General features: G+C 52.4%; 3 pseudogenes; 2 read left to right on the top strand and 1 right to left on the bottom strand.

Annotated features, from left to right (window-relative positions):
• The first annotated feature begins 4211 nt into the window (after positions 1–4211).
• Positions 4212–6051, top strand: LOC129523586 (protein capicua homolog; annotated as a pseudogene).
• Positions 6052–7849: 1798 nt separating this feature from the next.
• Positions 7850–9154, bottom strand: LOC129532180 (putative uncharacterized protein FLJ44672; annotated as a pseudogene).
• A 5056-nt stretch (positions 9155–14210) lies between these two features.
• Positions 14211–16271, top strand: LOC129523602 (protein capicua homolog; annotated as a pseudogene).
• Positions 16272–18068: the final 1797 nt, after the last annotated feature.

The following is an 18068-nucleotide window of genomic DNA, read 5'->3' as shown; positions in this document are numbered from 1 at the left end:
GGAAATGAGACTAGAAACAAAATGTGTCACTACAAAAAAATCAACTAAAGATAAAAAAGAAATAATTGAGAAAATGATTGACAAAAATCAGTAACTCTGATGTATTAAAACTTTCCATGCTACATAAATCTGAAAACTCTATTTCACATAAAACTGGAGCTGAAAGAGACAAATATTTACCTATAAAGTTAAAAGTTATATAGGGAACAAACACTAATTTTTTTTAGAAAAAATTATAAAAAGAGTAAAAATATGCCTTATACTACCGTAATTTCATGTTTTACAGCTCTGGGAAAATAGAAAATAAAATGTTCTGTTAGCATGAATCCCTCTGTGCCCCCCAAAAACCCTATGGATTGCATCATTATTACCTAAAAAGTCTATTCTCAAATGCAGCAGAGTGATATTTTTTACAAGGTAGATATTAATTTTAGATATGGAATAATATTGGTGATTTCAATTTTATAACACTGGGTTAAGATGAAAGAATGAGAAGATAAAGGTCCCTCAGCAATATAACTCACAAACATGTTCAGAAGCAGTAAGAAGTTACATTAATTATCTTTTGAAAGTTGATAATTTACATCTTTAATGTATGCATATAGCATAGCTAATGTACTATCGCTGGGTCCATTTATTCAATGAATAATTGCCGCTATGTGTCAGACATTTTTCTAGGCCTAGGAATGGATACATAAGTGAACAAAGCAAAGATTCTGGTTCTTGTAGAGTTTCCATTAAAAGACCATTTAGTAAAACTTTTCTTCCCCCAAATTATAAAATCTGTAAGATGATTTAACAACATGTGTAAAAGTCATTGTGGGCCAGGCACGGTGGCTCATACCAGGTGTGGTGACTCATAGCACTCTGTCACCCAGGCTGGAGTGCAGTGGCATAATCTCTGCTCACTGCAACCTCTGCCTCCTGGGTACAAGCGATTCTCCTGCCTCAGCATTCTGAGTAGCAAGGACTACAGGTGCACACCATCACGCCTGGCTAATTTTTGTACTATTAGTACAGACGGGGTTTCACCATGTTGGCCAGGCTGGTCTCGAACTCCTGACCTCAAACGATCCACCCACCTCGGCCTCCCAAAGTGCTGGAATTACAGATGTGAGCCACAATGCCCGGCCTTATTTTCTACAACTTTGGTAACTTTAGCATATATCCCAAATCTGTAAGACATAATATTATAATTCAAATGCAACTCATGGCTTCTCATTGTACTCTTTCTCTAGCTTTTGAATTATTTATTCTAATACCAGTTTTAATTCTGACACAAAAGCATGGGAGTTCTAATCAAAATCCAACCTTTTATCATAAAAACTATGAAGAAATTATGAGTAGAATTTAAAAAGGAAAATAGGCCTATTAATTAGATTTGCCTTTGTAGCATTTAACTCTATAATAAATAATATTTTATGCCTATGAGTCCCCAACAAAGCCTCCAGCTTCTATTTAGATATAAAATGTAAAAGTCACTACTGGATCCACAAGCAAGACTATGGTAAAGAAATTTCTCCACCTAACCAGCTTCTTTTACATAATGTTACATGTTTCTTTTGTTTTTTCATTTTGGCAAATATTGATTGTCATCTTCGTGTTTGTCTATGTTCTAAGTGCTGGGATACAGAATCTGAAAAGATGGACACAGGACCTGCCTTCAAGTTCACCTTTTTTTTTTTTTTTTTTTTTGAGATGGAGTTTTGCTCTTGTCACCCAGGCTGGAGTGTAATGGTGAGATCTCTGCTCACTGCAACCTCCACCTCCAGGGTTCAAGTGATTCTCCTGCCTCAGCCTCCCAAGTAGCTGGGATTACAGGTCCCAGCCACCACGCCTAGCTAATTTTTGTATTTTTAGTAGAAACAGCATTTCATCATGTTGGTCAGGCTGGTCTCGAACTCCTAACCTCAGGTAGTCGACCCACCTCGGCCTCCCACAGTGCTGAGATTACAGGCATGAGCCACCATGCCCTGCTAGGAGTTCACGCTTTAGTTGGGGAAAATATACAATAAGCAAGCCAATTTTTAAAATGAGAACCGCAATTAGAGTTAAATGCTACAAAGACAATCTCACAGGAAGATGGGATGTAGAATGATAAGGCTCTCAGAATAGTAAGAGAAACTATTGCTTCTTACGATGTTTGTCTTTCTTTGTATCAGTGCTCAGCTGAGTCTGCAGTGCTTCAGAGGCAGCTTTCATTTTATAAAAATCTATGATTTCTCCTTCCAGTTGTTTTTTCTCTTCCTCGAGCTTCCTTATCTCCTCCTGTTGAATCATTTTAAGATGCTCGAACTTGTCCTGCAGCTGTGAAACCAATGTGCAGTTGTGACACCAAAGCAGTGTGGCTGAACGCCTAAAAGAATATGCTTTTCTCTGATTATCAAACAAACGCAAATCATCACAGTAGAGCACGATCTTAATAACAATCTCAAAAACTCAGGAGTAAACACTCAGATATGGAATTTTTCTTTTCTTTCTTTTTTCCTTTTATAAGATGGAATCTCACTCTGTTGCCCAGGCTGGAGTGCACTGGTGTGATCTCAGCTCACTGCAGCCTCCATCTCCCAGTTCAAGTGATTCTCCTGCCTCAGCCTCTTGAGTAGCTGGGACTATAGGCATGCACCACCACTACAAGCGTGTGCCACCACACCTGGCTAATTTTTGTATTTTTAGTAGAGATGGGGTTTTGCCATGTTGGCCAGGCTGGTCTCGAACTCCTGACCTCAGGTGATCCTCCCGCTTTGGCCTCCCAAAGATTTTTTTTTTTTAATATAGAGACAAGTTCTCAGTATGTTGCCCAGGCTGGTCTCAAACTCCTGAGCTCAAGTGATCCTCCCACCTCAGCTTCCCAAAGTGCTGGGACTGACTGGATGCAGTGGCTCATGCTTTTAAACTCAGCACTTTGGGAGGCCAAGGTGGGAGGATCGCTTGAGCCCAGGAGTTCAAGACCAGACTAGGTGATATAACACAACAGTAAACTTCAACAGGAGAGAGAATCTGTAAACTTGAATATAGATCTTCTGAAATTATCCAGTCAGAGGACAAAGAAAAAAAGAATAAAAAAGAGAAAAGAAGGCTGGGCGAGGTGGCTCAAGCCTGTAATCCCAACACTTTGGGAGGCTGAGGCAGGCAGATTAAGAGGTCAGGAGTTCAAGACCAGCCTGGCCAACATGACAAAACCCCAACTCTACAAAAAATACAAAAATTAGCCAGGTGTGGTGGCACACACCTGTAGTCCCAGCTACTTGGGAGGCTGAGGCAGGAGAATCGCTTGAACCCAGGAGGCGGAGGTTGCAGTGCAATGTGAGCCGAGACCACACATTGCACTCCAGCCTGGGTGACAGAGCATGACTCTGTCTCAAAAAAAAAAAAAAAGAAAAAAAGAGACAGAGAAAAGAAAGCCAGCAAGACACCATTAGGCAAACCACTGTCAGGTTATGGGAGTTTGAGAAGGAAAGTAGAGAAAGGAGAAGAAAGCTTATTTAAAGAACGGCTGAAAACTGCCTAAATCATGGGAAAGATTTAGACATCTAAATCCATGAAGCTTAAAGATTCCTAAAGAGGTTCAAACCAAATAGATACTCACCAAGTCACAATATAATCAAATAGTCAAAAGTTAAAGAAACTTTGCAGGTCAGGACAGAATCGAATAATACATTCAAAGTGCTGAAAGAAAAAAACTGCCAGCAACTAATACTATGTCTGACAAAGCTGTCCTTCAGAAAGAAAAAAGAAATAACGTGTTTCCTCGACAAACAAAGCTGAGGGCATTCAGGACCACTAGGTCTACCTTAAAAAAATGCTTAATGGAGTTTTTCAAGTAAAAATGAATGAAGTTGGGAGCAGTGGCTCATGCCTGTAATCCCATTTTGGGAGGCTGAGGTGGATGGATCACCTGAGGTCGGGAGGTCAAGACCAGCCTGGCCAACATGGCAAAACCCCACCTCCAGTAAAAATACAAAAAATTAGCCAGGTATGAAGGCCACTGAGATCGTGCCACTGCACTCCAGCCTGGGTGACAAGAGTCAAACTACATTTCAAAAACAAAAAAAAACAACAAAAAAAAACAAAACTTGACGCCTGGCCTTCTGCTCCTCTCCAACACCCCCTTCTCTGGGCCCAAGCCACCTTGGCTGAGGAGGGGGCGAGGTGTGAGCCCCTGCCAGGAACCCCCTGCCCGGACCAAGTACTCGGCCCCCAGGCCTGCGTTCAGTGAGGCCTCCCGTGGCATCAGCATGTTCGTGTGGAGGAATGTGGAAGGTCACTCTGTGGCCGTGTTCCCCTGGTACTCCATCCCCTTCCTCACCCCTCCCTGCAGCCACACGAGGCCCAGCAACCTGCCAGTCACTCAGTGGCCTCCAACCAGAGAAAACAACCTGCCAAGTTGGCAGCTGTTGCTCATGAGCATCCACCACGTGGGACAGGGAGTGTTGACCCTGGGCGGCCCCCTGGAGCCACCTGCCCTGAAAGCCCAGGGCCCGCAACCCCACACACTTTGGGGGTGGTGGAACCTGGTAAAAGCTCAACTCCCACCATGGAGGAGGAGCCCTGGGCCCCTCAGGGGAGTCCCTGCTGGACAGTGAGACAGAGAATGACCATGATGATGCTTTCCTCTCCATCATGTCTCCTGACACCCACTTGCCTCTACCACTCAGATGATGTCAGGCCCAGTCCCTCAGTGCCCTGCGCAAGGAACAGGACTCATCTTCTGAGAAGGATGGATGCAGCCCCAACAAATGGGACAAGGACCACATCCGGTGGCCCATGAGTGGCGGTCATGATCTTCAGCAAGCGGCACCAGGCCCTGGCAGGGCGCACCAGGGTCACTCCAACCAGGATATCCGGACCGTCAGCCAGACGCTGAGCGAGCGGTGGTACGCCCTGGGGCCCAATGAGATGCAGAAATACCACGACCTGGCCTTCCAGGTGAAGGTGGCCCACTTGCAACAAGGACCAAAAGAAGTCCAGCTCAGAGGCCAAGCCCACAAGCCAGGGGCTAGCAGGAGTGTAACAAGGGCTCGTCGGAGCAGAGCATATCAGAGACGGGCACTGCCACTGCTCCTGGGGTGTCCTCTGAACTCCTGTCAGTTGCAGCCCAAACACTCCAGAGCTCGGATACCAAGGAGCAGCTTCTGTGGGGCAGAATGGCTGCACACAGTCAGGGAACCTGGCTCAGCCTGGCCCAAGCCTTCTCCCACAGAGGGGTACACAGCCTGGACGGCAGGGAAATAGACCGTCAGGCACTACAGGAACTGACACAGGTGATGTCTGGCACTGCATCATACTCTGGCCCAAAGCCTTCTACTCAGTATGGAGCTCCAGGCCACTTTGCAGCCCCTGGTGAAGGAGGTGACCAGTGGGCAGCCCTGCTGCTGCCCACCTGAGTTGCTCATTCCCAGCACATGGCCAGTGAGGACATAGCGAGTGACGAGGAGCACACGGTCATCCATGAGGAGGAGGGGGTGATGATGTCATTGCTGATGATGGCTTTAGCACCACTGACACTGATCTCCAGTTCAAGGAGTGGGTGACCGACTGAGAGTGGGGACAACTCTGGGGAGGAGCCAGAGGGCAACAAGGGCTTTGGTGGGAAGGTATTTGCACCTGTCATTCCTTCCTCCTTTACTCCTGCCGCCCCTTGCTGGATCCTGAGCCCCCAGGGTCCCCCGATCCACCTGCAGCTTTTGGCAAAGTCTATGGTCCCACCCTGTCCTCCTCCTACACATACTCGGATGCTTCCTCCTCAACCTTGGCACCCACCTCCTTCTTACTGGGCCCAGGAGCCTTCAAAGCCCAGGAGTATGGTCAAGGCAGCAGAGCGGGCCCCGTATGGCCCCTACCCCTGGGGATGGGGACCCAGGGACACCTTCCAAGGTGACCTGTTTCCTCCCAATGGATCCTGCCAACTTCTGGTGCAAGAGACCTGAAAGTGTGGGCGACCTGGAGCTACCAGGCTCCTCAGTCACCAGGGTCCCTCCCAACACTAAGGCTTTCCTAGGCAGGAGCTGGGCTGAGCCACCCGGGGGGCAGAGCCTGAAGAGAAACTGACTGGGCTTTCAGGGTCGGGGCAGAGGGAACACCACGGACATGGATCTCATACTGGAGGACCCCACCACACCCAAATGCAAGATGAGAAGATGCTCCAGCTGCAGCCCAAAGCCCAACACCCCCAAGTGTGCCATGTCTGATGGGGACAGCTTCCCCTTTGCCTGTACAGGTGGAGAAGCCGAGGACAGGCTCAGGGAACCGGAGACCGAGAAGGCGCTGTCCTCTTCACTGCACACGCCCTGGACCAGTACCGGCCCTGATCATGCAGCTCTTCCAGGCCCACTGCTTCTTCCCATCCACTAGGCCACAGCCGCCCTCCAGGCCCACTAGGCACACATCTTCCCCTCCAAGGTTTGTTCTGCCCCTGCCCTGACTCCCAGCCCTGTGGGGGTCCTGACCGGACCTCACCTGGCTCAGACTCTTGACGCTGCCCTGGCTGCCCCACCACTGCCTCTGCCCGAGAGTCACGTGAGGCTGAGAGTAGGGGCAGGGGCAGCCGTGGTGCCAGTTGGGGTGCAGTCCAGTGGGAGGAGCCTCAGCCTCGCGGGCTGCTCCGTGGGACTGATGACTGCATGATCTTCTGGGCACCTCACGGATCTTCAACTGCAGGTGAAACGGATGCTGGTGGTGGGTGCAGGGCCACTGGGAGCTGCTGCATCGGTCCCAGAGGCTGGACTGGGGCAGGTGCCACCTGAAGCTGCTGGGGCAGCATGGGCAGGAGGTTCTGCACACAAACCTTGGAGAAGATGATGTGTGCATAGCGGGTCCACTGCTGCTGCCCCTGCCCTGACTCCCAGCCCTGCCTAACCCCACCTCACCCTGCTCAGGCTCTGGTGCAAACCTGGCTGCCCTGCCACTGCCTCTGCCCCAGAGTTGGGGCCTTGACAGCCTGGCTGGAAGGGGACACCCCAGCCCTGCCTCAACACCTGGGGGTCTCCATAACTACAACAGGCAGGTGGGCGACCCCAAAGAAGATCCCAGGACTCACAGTACCCCCTGAGAACATGGACAGTATGTGGGGGTAGCAATGGAGGGCAGGATGGTTATCTTCTGCCAGGTAAAGCCATTTAATCCTTTCAGTTTGGGACGGAATAAGGCCTGCCTCTTTTTTTTCTTTTTTTTTGAGACAGAGTCTTGCTCTGTCACCCAGGCTGGAGTGCAGTGGTGCGATCTTGGCTCACTGCAACCTCTTCCTGCCGGGTTCACGCCATTCTCCTGCCTCAGCCTTCCGGGTAGCTAGGATTACAGGTGCATGCTACCACGTCCGGCTAATTTTTGTATTTTTAGTACAGATGGGGCTTCATCTTGGCCAGGCTGATTTCGATCTCCTGACATCGTGATCTGCCTGCCTCCACCTCCCAAAGTGCTGGGATTACAAGCATGAGCCACCACGCCTGGCCAAGGCCTGCTCCTCTTATCTATACCCCCTACCCCTGCAGCTGTGCCGGGGGAAAGCTGGGCAGTTTCCCTCCTTCGAGCCCCTGTACATACCATGAATTGTGGGACCTTCAGAGCTTTTCACTTTTCGGAAAATAGCTCCTGTTGGGGCTACAAGATGGAGTGTGAACAGGGCCTTGGGCCACAGGGAGGGGCCTGTGGACTAGGGGGAGTTCATGCACCCCTTCTTTCCCCAGAGGGGCTGAACTCAGGTGAGTATGGGGGTGGGGGCTCCTGCACGTCGACACAGGCAGCGGGAGGGTTTTCTCCCCATTCCCTCTGCACTCCCAACTTGAGCTATACTTTTTAAGAAAGTGATTCACCCTGCCTTTGCCCCCTTCCCCAGAACAGAACACGTTGGTCATGGGCGATATTTTTCATTGTGCCAAAAAGTTGCCATGACCGTCATTAAACCTGTTTAACACCAAATAATAAGGAAAATAAAATAAAAAATGCGGGCTTGCTGCAGAAACTCACCCCAAATAAATCACCTACCAAAATATTTACATAATGGTGGAAATATTCCAAAATTCAATATTTTGGGATTTATACACAAAAGATAAACAAATTAGAGGCCAAGAGGCTGCAGGAAGGGAAAAACGGGGCCTGGGAAGGCCATTGTGAGGAATGAGCTGGGCCTAAAGAGGCCACTGGCAGGCGGGAGCTGGGCCTGCCGAAGCGGCCGAGAGGCAGGAGCTTTGGACTCGGGAGGCCGCAATGAGGCGAGAGCTAGCTGGGTGTGGAGAGTCCGCTGTGAGTCCGCTGGGCCCGTGCAGGCCTTTGAGAGGCAGGAGGCCGGGCCTGCAAAGGCCCACTGGAGGTCAAGTTCTGGGCCTCAAGAGGCCGCCAAAAGTCAAAAGCGGGGCCCGGGAAGGCCGCCGAGAGCCATGAGCTGGTCTGGGCTGAAAGAGGCCACTGGGAGGCAGGAGGAGCTGGGCCTGGAGAGGCTGACTCGAGGAAGTTTTGCACCTGGAGAGGCCGCCGAGAGGACGGAGCTGGGCCCAGGGAGGCCGACTTGCTGCTCTTCCAGGCCCAATTCCAGGCCGACTTCGGGACGATTTGGGCCTGCAGAGGCCGCCGGGAGGCCCAAGCTGGGCCTAGAGGAGCCCACCGACCGGAGGCCGTTGGGGGCCTGCACATGCCATCGGAGGGCAGGAGCTGAGCCTGGAGGGGCCACCGTGAGGCCTGAGCTGGGACTGGGGAGCTTGGCTACGGGAAGTGGTGGGCCTACCAGGGCCGCTGGGAGCTGGGCAGGAGCTGAGTCCAAAGACGTTGTTGGGAGGCCAGAGTCAGGCCTGGAGATGCAGCCGGGAGGAAGAGCTGGGCCCGGAGAGGATGCCGGGAGGCTGCAAGTGGGTCTGGAGAGGCCGACTTGAGGAGGCCCGGCCTCTGCCTCCCGCATGGTGGCCTCTGCAGGCACAGCTGGTCCTCCTGGTTGCATCTCCCGCTTCCCAGCAAACAAGCTTTTTTGGCTCAGCTCCCGCCTGCGTTTATAGACCCCGAAGTTTCTGCAAGCAAGCTCCTCAGACCGACATCCCGCCTCCCAGTACCTGAACAGTCACAGCTCCGGCTGGAGAACAGAGTCTGTGGGCCCCGCTGTTGCCTCCCAGGGGTGTCTCCAGGCCCAGCTCTCGCCCCACCGTGACCTCCCAGGCCCAAGTCCCTGCCTGCCTCCCAGCAGCCCGCGTGCAATGCTGCTCCTCCCTCACTGTGGCCTGTTGAGGCAGGGGCTCACGCTGACCTCTCTCAGCGTGGGAGGGGCCGGTGTGAGGCAAGGGCTCACGCCGACCTCTCTCAGCGTGGGAGGGGCCGGTGTGAGGCAAGGGGCTCACGCCGACCTCTATCAGCGTGGGAGGGGCCGGTGTGAGGCAAGGGGCTCACGCTGACCTCTCTCAGCGTGGGAGGGGCCGGTGTGAGGCAAGGGGCTCCCGCTGACCTCTCTCAGCGTGGGAGGGGCCGGTGCGAGGCAAGGGCTCACGCTGACATCTCTCAGCGTGGGAGGGGCCGGTGTGAGGCAAGGGCTCACGCTGACCTCTCTCAGCGTGGGAGGAACCAGTGTGTGGCAGGGGCTCATGCCTCTGGGCAGGGTACCAGAGGCATGGGCATCAACAGGCCACCGTGAGGGAGGAGCTGGGCTGCACACGGGCTGCTGGGAGGCAGGCAGGGACTTGGTCCCGGGAGGCTGCCGTGGGGGCAAGAGCTGGGCCTGGAGAGGCCCCTGGGAGGCAAGAGCAGGACCTGCAGAGGCCGTTCTCCAACCATTGCTGGGCCCGTACAGGCCACCGGGTGGCAGAAATTAGGCCCGAAGAACTTGGCTGGAGAAAGTTCGGGGCCTACAAAGGCGGTTGGGAGCTGGGCAAGAGTTGAGCCAAAAGAGCTTGCTTACTTGCTGGGAGGCAGAGCCGGGAGATGCCAACTTCAGGACAACTTGGGCCTGCAGAGGTCGCCGGGAGGCCCAAGCTTGGCGTGGAGGAGCCCACCGACCGGAGACCATTTGGGGCCTGCAGGTGCCATTGGAGGGCAGGAGCTCATACTGGAGAGGCCGCCGTCTGTAGAGCTTGGTCTGTAGAGGCTGACTGGAGAAAGTTCTGGGCCTGGAGAGGCTGCCGGGACGTAGGAGCTGGGCCAAAAGACATAAGCACATTTACATTTATTAGTCACTTTATTTCCATTATTACAACACATAATATATTTAATATATTAATATATTTAATATATTAATATATGTAATACATACATATACTAAATATCCAATATATAATAAAATAATTATAGAACTCACCATAATGTAGAATCAGTGGGCGTGTTAAGCTTGTTTTCCTGAAACTGGATGGTCCCACCTGAGCGTGATGGGAGAAAGTGACAGATCAATAGGTATTAGATTCTCATAAGGACAGCGCAACCTAGATCCCTCACATGCCCGGTTCACAACAGGGTGCGTTCTCCTATGAGAATCTAATGCTGCTGCTCATCTGAGAAGGTAGAGCTCAGGCGGGAATGTGAGCAAAAGGGAGTGGCTGTAAATACAGACGAAGCTTCCCTCATTCCCTCACTCGACACCACTCACCTCCTGCTGTGTGGCTCCCTACGGCTCCATGGCTCAGGGGTTGGGGACCCCTGCTCAAGTGCATCCAAAGCGACCCTTCCCACACCAGTCTTCATAGTGGTCAAGGGCAGCAACCACTTAGCTCCCAAGGCACATGCCTCAGCTGGCATTTCATCACAATCAACAGTAAGAGGTAGCTGGAGTCACTGTGAGGTCACCTACTGGAAATCACCAGCATCCCATTTCCCACTGGCAAAGAGCTCAGCACTACCCCCTGGGAAACCAAACCTATGCCCAAATCCCATTGGTGTGGGTTAACCTCCTGGGACCCTTCCTAACATATTAGTCAGAGTCCAATCAGGAACCATAAACCACTCAAAAGTTTAAAGTGGTAAAATTTAATACGGAGAATTATTCATTATAACAGGTGAACAGCATAATGAGAGATTGGTTAGCACAAAGTAAAGAGAACTCTACAGAATACAGGACTAGCCCAGGACAGGCATGGTGGCTCATGCCTGAAATTCCAGCAATTTGAGAAGCTAATGCAGGAGGATTGCTTAAGGCCAGGAGCTAGAGACCGGTCTGGACAACACAGTGAGAACCTGTCTCTATCCAAAAGAAGAAAAAAGTTAGCTCGGAGTGGTGGTGCACAATTGTAGTCCCAGCTGTTCGGAATGCTGAAGTTTGAGCCTGGGAGGTCAAGGCTGCAGCGAGGCATCATTATGCCACTACAGTCCAGCCTGGTGACAGAGCAAGACCCTGTCTCAAAGAACAAAACAAAAACAACCGTTTACAGACAGAAAAGAGATAGAGCCAATAACCTGAGGAAAGATGTTGAAATGTGACAAGTAAAGTAATATGAGGTCATTTGTCTATTTAAAAAAATCAAACAAAAAATGACTTACTAAATTATAATACCCTGTGCTGGCAAAGGTGCAGTGAAATGGGCACTTTCTTATACTATGAGGGGTGTTTAAACTGTGTATAAGCCTTCCCGGGTAAAGCCTGTCAATTTTTTAAAATAATGGAGACAGGGTCTCACCATACTGCCATACTGCCTCCTCCAACTCTTGGCCTCAAGCAATCCTCCTCTCTCAGCCTCCCAAAGTGCTAAGATTATAGCTGGGAGGCACCCAAAACCCTGTCAATTTACATCAAGGGTAATGAGAATGTCCATTCACCATGTCTCACAGTAATCTTACTTCTGGGGAGACAATTCAATCTAAACAAAAGGTCATCTGCACAAACACAGTAAAGATCTGAGAGTAACTGAAGACAGAGTTGGTAAGTGAAATAAGAAACAGTTCTAAGAAATTAAACTATGATATCAATAGGCACCTGGTATAAAAGGTCAGTTGATGTTAGCTGCTACTTTTTTGTTGTTTTCAGACAGGGTCTCACTCTGTCACCCAGGCTGGAGTGCAGAGGCCTGATCATGACTCACTGCAGCCTCAGCCTCCCTGGGATCAAGTGATCCTCCCACCTCAGCCTCCCAAGTAGCTGGGACTACAGGAACATGCCACCACACTAGGCTAATTCATGTATTTTTCTGTAGGGATGGTGACTCCCTTTGTTTCCAAGGCCTATCACAAACTCTTGGCCTCAAGCCATCCTCCTGTCTCAGCCTCCCAAAGTGTTGCCATTACCAGTGTGAGCCACCACACCTGGCCAGCTGCTACTTTTAGCAATATTATTATTATTATTCCACTCAATTAAAAATTATTATTTTCAAGGATATGCAACAGAATGTATCCAACAGCGTAATTGTAAAAACACATACAGTCGCCGTCCCTCAGTATACAGAATTAGTTCCAGCCCCCCATCTCTGCATATACCAAAATCCATGCTTACTCACGTTTTGCTGTCACCCCTCTGGAATCCAAGTATACGAAAATTCCAAATATTAGTTGGGCATAGTGGCAAGCACCTGTAGTCTCAGCCATGTGGGAGGTTGAGGTGGGAGGATCACTTCAGCCTGGAAGGTTGAGGCTGCAGTCAGCTGCGATAGTAATACTACATTCCAGCCTTGGACAACAGAGGGAGACCCAGTCTCAGAAAAAAAACAAAATCAAACAGGTTAGAAATTGTAATCTAACCCAAACCCTAACGCCTTAACCCTAACCTGAACCCTAACCCTGAACCTAACCCAAAACCCTAACCCTAACCCCTAACTCCTAACCCCGACACTAACCCTAACCCCTAACCCCTAATGCTAACACCAAACCCTAACCCTAACCCAAACCCCAACCCGAACCCGAACCCTAACCCTAACCAATAACCCTAACCCTAACCCCTAACCCCTAACCCCTAACCCTAACCCCTAACCCTAACCGTAACCCTAACCCGAACCCAAACCCCAAACCAAACCAGAACCTGAACCCGAACCCGAACCCTAACCAATAACCCTAACCTTAACCCTAAACCGTAACCCCTAACCCTAACCCTAACCAATAACCTTAACCCTAAACCTGAACCCTAACCCTAACCCTAAACCTAACCTGAACCCGAACCCTAAACCCTAACCCTAAACCCTAACCCTAACCCTAACAACCCTAAAACCCTAACCCTAACAACCCTAAAACCCTAACCCTAAACCTAACAACCCTAAAACCCTAACCCTAACAACCCTAAAACCCTAACCCTAACCCTAACAACCCTAAAACCCTAACCCTAACCCTAAAACCCTAACCCTAACCCCAACAACCCTAAAACCCTAACCCTAACAACCCTAAAACCCTAACCCTAACAACCCTAAAACCCTAACCCTAACCCTAGTGAGCCGAGACCACACATTGCACTCCAGCCTGGGTGACAGAGCATGACTCTGTCTCAAAAAAAAAAGAAAAAAAGACAGAGAAAAGAAAGCCAACAAGACACCATTAGGCAAACCATTGTCAGGTTATGGGAGTTTGAGAAGGAAAGTAGAGAAAGGAGAAGAAAGCTTATTTAAAGAATGGCTGAAAACTGCCTAAATCATGGGAAAGATTTAGACATCTAAATCCATGAAGCTTAAAGATTCCTAAAGAGGTTCAAACCAAATAGATACTCACCAAGTCACAATATAATCAAATAGTCAAAAGTTAAAGAAACTTTGCAGGTCAGGACAGAATCGAATAATACATTCAAAGTGCTGAAAGAAAAAAACTGCCAGCAACTAATACTATGTCTGACAAAGCTGTCCTTCAGAAAGAAAAAAGAAATAACGTGCTTCCTCGACAAACAAAGCTGAGGGCATTCAGGACCACTAGGTCTACCTTAAAAAAATGCTTAATGGAGTTTTTCAAGTAAAAATGAATGAAGTTGGGAGCAGTGGCTCATGCCTGTAATCCCATTTTGGGAGGCTGAGGTGGATGGATCACCTGAGGTCGGGAGGTCAAGACCAGCCTGGCCAACATGGCAAAACCCCACCTCCAGTAAAAATACAAAAAATTAGCCAGGTATGAAGGCCACTGAGATCGTGCCACTGCACTCCAGCCTGGGTGACAAGAGTCAAACTACATTTCAAAAACAAAAAAAAACAAAAAAAAAAAAACAAAACTTGACGCCTGGCCTTCTGCTCCTCTCCAACACCCCCTTCTCTGGGCCCAAGCCACCTTGGCTGAGGAGGGGGCGAGGTGTGAGCCCCTGCCAGGAACCCCCTGCCCGGACCAAGTACTCGGCCCCCAGGCCTGCGTTCAGTGAGGCCTCCCGTGGCATCAGCATGTTCGTGTGGAGGAATGTGGAAGGTCACTCTGTGGCCGTGTTCCCCTGGTACTCCATCCCCTTCCTCACCCCTCCCTGCAGCCACACGAGGCCCAGCAACCTGCCAGTCACTCAGTGGCCTCCAACCAGAGAAAACAACCTGCCAAGTTGGCAGCTGTTGCTCATGAGCATCCACCACGTGGGACAGGGAGTGTTGACTCTGGGCGGCCCCCTGGAGCCACCTGCCCTGAAAGCCCAGGGCCCGCAACCCCACACACTTTGGGGGTGGTGGAACCTGGTAAAAGCTCAACTCCCACCATGGAGGAGGAGCCCTGGGCCCCTCAGGGGAGTCCCTGCTGGACAGTGAGACAGAGAATGACCATGATGATGCTTTCCTCTCCCTCATGTCTCCTGACACCCACTTGCCTCTACCACTCAGATGATGTCAGGCCCAGTCCCTCAGTGCCCTGCGCAAGGAACAGGACTCATCTTCTGAGAAGGATGGATGCAGCCCCAACAAATGGGACAAGGACCACATCCGGTGGCCCATGAGTGGCGGTCATGATCTTCAGCAAGCGGCACCAGGCCCTGGCAGGGCGCACCAGGGTCACTCCAACCAGGATATCCGGACCGTCAGCCAGATGCTGAGCGAGTGGTGGTACACCCTGGGGCCCAATGAGACGCAGAAATACCACGACCTGGCCTTCCAGGTGAAGGTGGCCCACTTGCAACAAGGACCAAAAGAAGTCCAGCTCAGAGGCCAAGCCCACAAGCCAGGGGCTAGCAGGAGTGTAACAAGGGCTCGTCGGAGCGGAGCATATCAGAGACGGGCACTGCCACTGCCCCTGGTGTGTCCTCTGAACTCCTGTCAGTTGCAGCCCAAACACTCCAGAGCTCGGATACCAAGGAGCAGCTTCTGTGTGGCAGAATGGCTGCACACAGTCAGGGAACCTGGCTCAGCCTGGCCCAAGCCTTCTCCCACAGGGGGGTACACAGCCTGGACGGCAGGGAAATAGACCGTCAGGCACTACAGGAACTGACACAGGTGGTGTCTGGCACTGCATCATACTCTGGCCCAAAGCCTTCTACTCAGTATGGAGCTCCAGGCCACTTTGCAGCCCCTGGTGAGGGAGGTGACCAGTGGGCAGCCCTGCTGCTGCCCACTTGAGATGCTCATTCCCAGCACATGGCCAGTGAGGACACAGCGAGTGACGAGGAGCACACGGTCATCCATGAGGAGGAGGGGGTGATGATGTCATTGCTGATGATGGCTTTAGCACCACTGACACTGATCTCAAGTTCAAGGAGTGGGTGACCGAGAGTGGGGACAACTCTGGGGAGGAGCCAGAGGGCAACAAGGGCTTTGGTGGGAAGGTATTTGCACCTGTCACTCCTTCCTCCTTTACTCCTGCCGCCCCTTGCTGGATCCTGAGCCCCCAGGGTCCCCCGATCCACCTGCAGCTTTTGGCAAAGTCTATGGTCCCACCCTGTCCTCCCCCTACACATACTCGGATGCTTCCTCCTCAACCTTGGCACCCACCTCCTTCTTACTGGGCCCAGGAGCCTTCAAAGCCCAGGAGTGTGGTCAAGGCAGCAGAGCGGGCCCCCTATGGCCCCTACCCCTGGGGACCCACGGACGCCTTCCAAGGCGACCTGTTTCCTCCCAATGGATCCTGCCACCTTCTGGGGCAAGAGACCTGAAAGTGTGGGCGACCTGGAGCTACCAGGCTCCTCATTCATCAGGGTCCCTCCCAACACTAAGGCTTTCCTAGGCAGGAGCTGGGCTGAGCCACCCGGGGGGCAGAGGGGGGCTGGACTCAGGTGAGTATGGGGGTGGCGGCTCCTGCACGTCGACACAGGCAGCGGGAGGGTTTTCTCCCCACTCCCTCTGCACTCCCAACTTGAGCTATACTTTTTAAGAAAGTGATTCACCCTGCCTTTGCCCCCTTCCCCAGAACAGAACACGTTGATCATGGGCGATATTTTTCATTGTGCCAAAAAGTTGCCATGACCGTCATTAAACCTGTTTAACACCAAATAATAAGGAAAATAAAATAAAAAATGCGGGCTTGCTGCAGAAACTCACCCCAAATAAATCACCTACCAAAATATTTACATAATGGTGGAAATATTCCAAAATTCAATATTTTGGGATTTATACACAAAAGATAAACAAATTAGAGGCCAAGAGGCTGCAGGAAGGGAAAAACGGGGCCTGGGAAGGCCGTTGTGAGGAATGAGCTGGGCCTAAAGAGGCCACTGGCAGGCGGGAGCTGGGCCTGCCGAAGCGGCCGAGAGGCAGGAGCTTTGGACTCGGGAGGCCGCAATGAGGCAAGAGCTAGCTGGGCATGGAGAGTCCGCTGTGAGTCCAGGCTCATGCAGGCCTTTGAGAGGCAGGAGGCTGGGCCTGCAAAGGCCCACTGGAGGTCAAGTTCTGGGCCTGAAGAGGCCACCAAAAGTCAAAAGCGGGGCCTGGGAAGGCCGCCAAGAGCCATGAGCTGGTCTGGGCTGAAAGAGGCCACTGGGAGGCAGGAGGAGCTGGGCCTGGAGAGGCTGACTCGAGGAAGTTTTGCACCTGGAGAGGCCGCCGAGAGGACGGAGATGGGCCCGGGGAGGCCGACTTGCTGCTCTTCCAGGCCCAATTCCAGGCCGACTTGAGGACGACTTGGGCCTGCTGGGAGCTGGGCAGGAGCTGAGTCCAAAGACGCTGTTGGGAGGCCAGAGTCAGGCCTGGAGACGCAGCCGGGAGGAAGAGCTGGGCCCGGAGAGGATGCCGGGAGGCTGCAAGTGGGTCTGGAGAGGCCGATTTGAGGAGGCCCGGCCTCCGCCTCCCACATGGCGGCCTCTGCAGGCACAGCTGTTTCTTCTGGCTGCATCTCCCACCTCCCAGCAAACAAGCTTTTTTGGCTCAGCTCCCGCCTGCGTTTGTAGACCCCTAAGTTTCTGCAACCAAGCTCTTCAGACCCACATCCCGCCTCCGAGTACCTGAACAGTCCCAGCTCCGGCTGGAGAACAGAGTCTGTAGGCCCCGCTGTTGCCTCCCAGGGGTGTCTCCAGGCCCAGCTCTCGCCCTACAGTGACCTCCCAGGAACAAGTCCCTGCCTGCCTCCCAGCAGCCCGCATGCAACCCTGCTCCTCCCTCACGGTGGCCTGTTGAGGCAGGGGGTCACGCTGACCTCTCTCAGCGTGGGAGGGGCCGGTGTGAGGCAAGGGCTCATGCCGACCTCTCTCAGCGTGGGAGGGGCCGGTGTGAGGCAAGGGGCTCACGCCGACCTCTCTCAGCGTGGGAGGGGCCGGTGTGAGGCAAGGGCTCACGCCGACCTCTCTCAACGTGGGAGGGGCCGATGTGAGGCAAGGGACTCACGCCGACCTCTCTCAGCGTGGGAGGGGCCAGTGTGAGGCAAGGGCTCACGCTGACCTCTCTCAGCGTGGGAGGGGCCAGTGTGAGGCAAGGGGCTTCCATGGACCTCTGTCAGTGTGGGAGGGGCCGGTGTGAGGCAAGGGGCTCACGCTGACCTCTCTCAGCGTGGGAGGGGCCAGTGTGAGGCAAGGGCTCACGCTGACATCTCTCAGCGTGGGAGGGGCCGGTGTGAGGCAAGGGGCTCATGCTGACCTCTGTCAGCGTGAGAGGGGCCGGTGTGAGGCAAGGGGCTCCCGCTGACCTCTGTCAGCCTGGGAGGGGCCGGTGTGAGGCTAGGGGCTCCCGCGGACCTCTGTCAGCCTGGGAGGGGCCGGTGTGAGGCTAGGGCCTCAGGCTGACCTCTGTCAGAGTGGGAGGGGCCGGTGTGAGGCTAGGGGCTCAGGCTGACCTCTGTCAGCGTGGGAGGGGCCGGTGTGAGGCTAGGGGCTC

Source organism: Gorilla gorilla, chromosome 1 (assembly GCF_029281585.2).
Source record: "Gorilla gorilla gorilla isolate KB3781 chromosome 1, NHGRI_mGorGor1-v2.1_pri, whole genome shotgun sequence".
NCBI lineage: Eukaryota > Metazoa > Chordata > Mammalia > Primates > Hominidae > Gorilla > Gorilla gorilla.
Note: the sequence above shows the minus strand (reverse complement) of the source record. Positions and strands in the feature narration are given on the sequence as shown.